This window comes from Odontomachus brunneus, unplaced genomic scaffold (genome assembly GCF_010583005.1).
Source record: "Odontomachus brunneus isolate Ranch 3 - 2012 unplaced genomic scaffold, Obru_v1 Obru_scaffold_247, whole genome shotgun sequence".
Lineage (NCBI taxonomy): Eukaryota > Metazoa > Arthropoda > Insecta > Hymenoptera > Formicidae > Odontomachus > Odontomachus brunneus.
Genome location: NW_022639697.1, coordinates 385,697 through 390,670, shown reverse-complemented (window position 1 = coordinate 390,670; position 4,974 = coordinate 385,697).

The following is a 4,974-nucleotide window of genomic DNA, read 5'->3' as shown; positions in this document are numbered from 1 at the left end:
GGGAGTATAAAGGTATCAGGGTATAAAGGTTATAGAGCTCATAAAACTCATCAGTTTCTGTTCAATCATGAGCATCGAGTAAATGGAGATCTGAGAAAGGGGATAGGTGACCACTACAGGATCGAATAAAACCATGGACGGAACTTTATGACGGAACTGTATGAAACGATAAAGAACGTCGCGATATAAAATATAAAATACATATATGTTTTAAAATAGATTAAATAATACGATTTTTCGAATAAAATAAAAAAATTACTTAAACAATTTTCATCTCGAGCACAAGCTTTTAGTAATAGTTAACAAATATCTCATTTTTTGCTGCCAAGATTTGGTACTAACTTCCAGAATCTTGTTTGATCACTTAAATATATAGTTGGAGCAACTAAAAATGTCTTAGTTCTGCGAACTATATATTTACTTTATTAACTAAATTATTATATTATTATTATATTAACTATTAATTATATATTAATTATATATTAATTATTAATTATATATAACTATTAATTATTATATTAATTAAATTATTAACTTTATATAACTAAATTATTTTCTAATTATTATTTTATGTTTGGCCCGCATTATTTTACTGAATAATTTAACAATAATTACTAAATTTGTTATTTGTTATAAAATCCTTCTTTCAATGTAGTTGTAATTCACGAGTTAACACGGGAACCGCCAAAGGTGCCAAAATAAAGGCTTTGTAATTTCTGTTAAAAATTACACAAACTTATAACGGCATTTTATATTTTTCATTGACGCTGAATGAAACTGAAAAGAATGGATAAATATTTATCCTCTTGTATTACGTTTTTTTTTTCAAAAACCTGTAATTTTGAGCGCTCTGATAGAAATAGGTCTTTAATTATCCGCAGTTGTAGTGTTAATCAAGCGCGATCTTTATAGTTCAACGATGCCGTGTTTAACGTCGGTGATACGTATCTTGGGAGGAATATCCTAAAGTGCAAGCGCGAAATCGTTTAACCCCCGCATAGCACACATGTTTTCGACACCTGAATCTGGCACACCAAGGTCGTTTTCATTCTTGTTTATTAACGTTTCATAAAAGTGTTGATAAAAATCTATAAGAAGAAATATACTTTCAAGTCTGTAGAATAGAATTGTGTGTAGAAATTATGACAAATATTCACTCAGGTATTTAATTTTATTGTAAATATAAAGAGAAACGTTTACGTATAAATTTGTAGTTTGTTTTTTATAAAATGAACCTAAGAAATTGACACCCAAGTATTTTTTTGTCAATACCTGAATTTTTATTTTTTTGTTCGTAATTAAAATTTGACGGTACAGGAACTTTGATCACGCATAATATTGCCAAAAATAAATAAGTTTCTAGCATAAAAATTTTCTATATATTGTATTTAGCTATTATATTTTTAATTTTTTTACAATTTAAGTTCATACGTATTTACGTAAATGTATGTTGTTTTGTTACGTAAATATTGTTTTATTTTACTATATTCTGTGGAACCTAATATACATGTGAATAGAAGTCATTCTGTCAATAGAATAGAAATCATTCTGTAAACTTTTCTGATATTCTTAAGGGGATGCTGCAGTCAATGACGAACTCGAACAATGTTGATAATGCAGAGAAGATCGTCACTACCATAATCACGCTATTTTTTTTGTATTTTTTGTATATACAGAACTTACACGAATGTGTATTGCTTTGTATCACCTTCAACAGAAAACCTAATCATATATGTGTAGAAATCTTTCTGCAAACTTTTTCGATATTTTTAAGCTTCCAAATGCAGATGCGAAGGTAGAGCAATGTTCTTCAAAATTTTTCTGTTTGAAGCATCCACACTTTCGGTATGTACAAGCTGCGGAACTTTTGGATTAGGCAAATATATTACGCTAACTGACAGCTTGAGATTTTACATTAAAATTTTTTTGTTCGTTTTCGTCACATATCTAGCAATGCTCCTATTTATTTTTGCACGTACTTTGCGCAAAAGCATTCGTAATTCTGTGTAACCAATACGACGTAAACTTTGCAGAAAAATGTCAATGTTCTGTCGGTAAAGTTTTCAGCATCCCCTTAAGCTCCTGAATTCAGACGCGAAGGTACAGCAATGTTTTACAAAATTTTTTTGTTTGAACACCCACACTTTCGGTATGTACAAATTACGAAACTTTTAGATTAGATTATTATGCTAATAGTTTGAGATTTTACGTTTAAAAATGAAAACAATTTTTTTTCGTTTTCTTATTCTCATCACATATTGAACAATACTCCTACTTGCATGTTTTTATTGTGTAAAATCATTTGTAATTCTGTACAACCAATCCAACGTGAACCTTGCAGAAAAATGTCAGTATTCTGTCGGTAAAGTTTTCAGCTTCAGCATCCCCTTAATTTTCTGTAATAATAATTACCGTTAGTACAGAACCGATAACCGATTACCTGTTTATTAAAACAGACCGTTGGATCTGCCTGAACGAATTAGTCATACAAAAGAGTACTTGGTTTCCGTTGTGACCTATGTGATCTTTTTCAGTACGCGCGTCGAGCAAGGTTTCATCGAAATTCGTTTTGCGGCAAGCGTTGCGTAATAATGTAAGCTCGAGACCTCCCGTCAACGTACTCGAGGGAGAATTCGTTTCCCGACACATGTGTGAGTTCGCGCTCATGAAAACGCGTGTGTGCTAAGCCATCGAAAGAGTCTCTTCGGTGACAGGCTATATGTCATATTAATGGTCTTATTCTTGAATAAGACTCTTATCTATAGTTGCGGGCGTATCATTCCCATCGCTACGGTGCTAGCTTCACGTAATCCGATATACTCTTTCGACTGTGTGGGTAAGCGTTCTCTCTCTCTCTTTCTCTCTCTCTGTCTCTCTTATCCGCCCTTCTTGTACCACGAACTTCCGAGAGCGCTGCTGGTAATGGTCCACTTACACTTTTGACGTATTTCACAACTCGAGAGAATGTAATTCCATGCAAATAGTATCTTCAGTTACCCTCCACTTCTTATCCGGTTCGTCGCCTTATTCCCCTTCTTCGGTAAATATACTAAGCGAAATGGTCCGACTTCGACAATTCGTCGCATTGCACCCTAACAGAATTATTCGCGGCGCGTTGCTCGCGGCATATTTGCAAGCCCGTTTTTTGCGCGCTCTTGCGCGCGTGTTTTGCACGATCCTCGATTGTTTTTTCATTTTGTTTTTTGCCCTCGCTTATCTGTTTAACACTATTTGTAAGAATTATTGTGAGATATTTTGCAAAATTTCGAATCGAGAACAAGCAACTCAAGCCGTCTTCCAGTCGACGTAGAAAAAAAGTCGCCTTTTTACAATCGACTTTATGAAAACGCTGGCTTTTCAGGTACACCACGTAAACTTCGCGAGGGAGGAAAAGTGGGCCATGCCAAGTGTGCGCCGTAGCTTTCGGATCAACTCGGCAACTACGCCTCGCTTGATCCCGGTGTGAGCAGGTAAAATAAAATTCTTGAATATTTAATCAAGCTGAGGCAGCGAGTAAAATTTCATTCAACATCCATCGAAAGTTTCGCCACGTCGTAACTTCTTGCCGGCTACCTTTCGGAAATTCCGTTTAAAACTCTCCCTTAAATCATCAGTGAAAAAGAAGTGCTTTCCTCAGACCAGCGTCGTTATAAACAGCAAATTTCTCAAGGAAAATCAGCTCGACCCGATAAGAGTCACGCGCTTTGCTCGAATCACGCGAAGATCACCTCATTTTCGTCGGAGCGGAATGTTTTTAAGCACGGAGTGTGAAATATTTCAGTCTAATCGAGTGTCCAGAGGAAGATCATTAAATATAATGACGGCAATTTAGAATTAAATGGAATTTGGACGATTCAGCAGGTAGACTTCAAAAGGAGGTCAGGAAAATGTTTCATGAAATATTACTCTAGCTCGGCTTAAGCTGTTCTCTCTCTCTCTCTCTCTCTCTCTCTCTCTTTCTCCTCTATCTCTCGTACCACGAGTCGTCTTCTTGTAGTGAGAGTGATTATTTGGCGGGCGCGGGCGAATTACTTGGAAAATGTACGCGGCGTTCTGCCAGACAATAATCGCGGCTCGTCTGGACACGCAGACTCGTGAATGACTCCATAGCCGACCCTGCGCGATTCTGCGATCAGCGCGTCACGAGTGTGTCCATGGCTCGTTACGGAAACGTCCAGACGAGGACGGGTTGAACGGACAGGCCGCTCTGTGCGAGAATAACCCGGAATATACCGGGACTCGACGAACGAACACGATGATTCGGTCCGGCTGTCGTTCGCTCTCAAATCATCGGACAACCGCCGGAAAATCGCCTGGCCACACGTGAAAAACGCCACGTCATGTCACGATTCGCGACTTGACGCGACGCTGCGACAAAGCGCGTCGCCGCTTAAGCCCGCGAGAGTATCAAAAAGGTGCATAAAATCCGCATTGCCTCACGGATGATAAAGCTCTGATCGTAAAGCGCGATCGAACTTCGATTTGCGCCGTTGCATTCCCTTATCCTCCCCGAACCGCGTATCTTCGCTCACCTCTTCCGGTGAATTGTTATTGTCATACACGGCAAATCGCTCCATCAACCCTCTCTCTCCCCTGTCTCCTCCCCCTTCCTATTCCTCTTTGCCCGCCGCTCATCATTTATGCGAGGACGAGCGTAACGCGTCATCGACAATGTGCAATTGTTTCGTACTGGCCGCGATGCCGTTTTATGGCCGATGCGGGTCATATACGCGCGATTTAATCGCGGCCGCAGGACGCGTGGGTAAAATGTAGGTCACCGATTAGACGGCTCTAAACCGTTTATCGCGCCCGCGTTCGGTAAATATGTACGTAGCTCGCGTTATTGCACCGGAAGGGAGTCGTCGTCGTCGCACACAGTCCGATACTTTTATTGCGGCCGCAGGGAAGAAGACGTCGTCGCGCGCGTCACGTAGATCCCGGCTTCGAGCGGAGCAGAGAGAGAGAGAGAGAGAG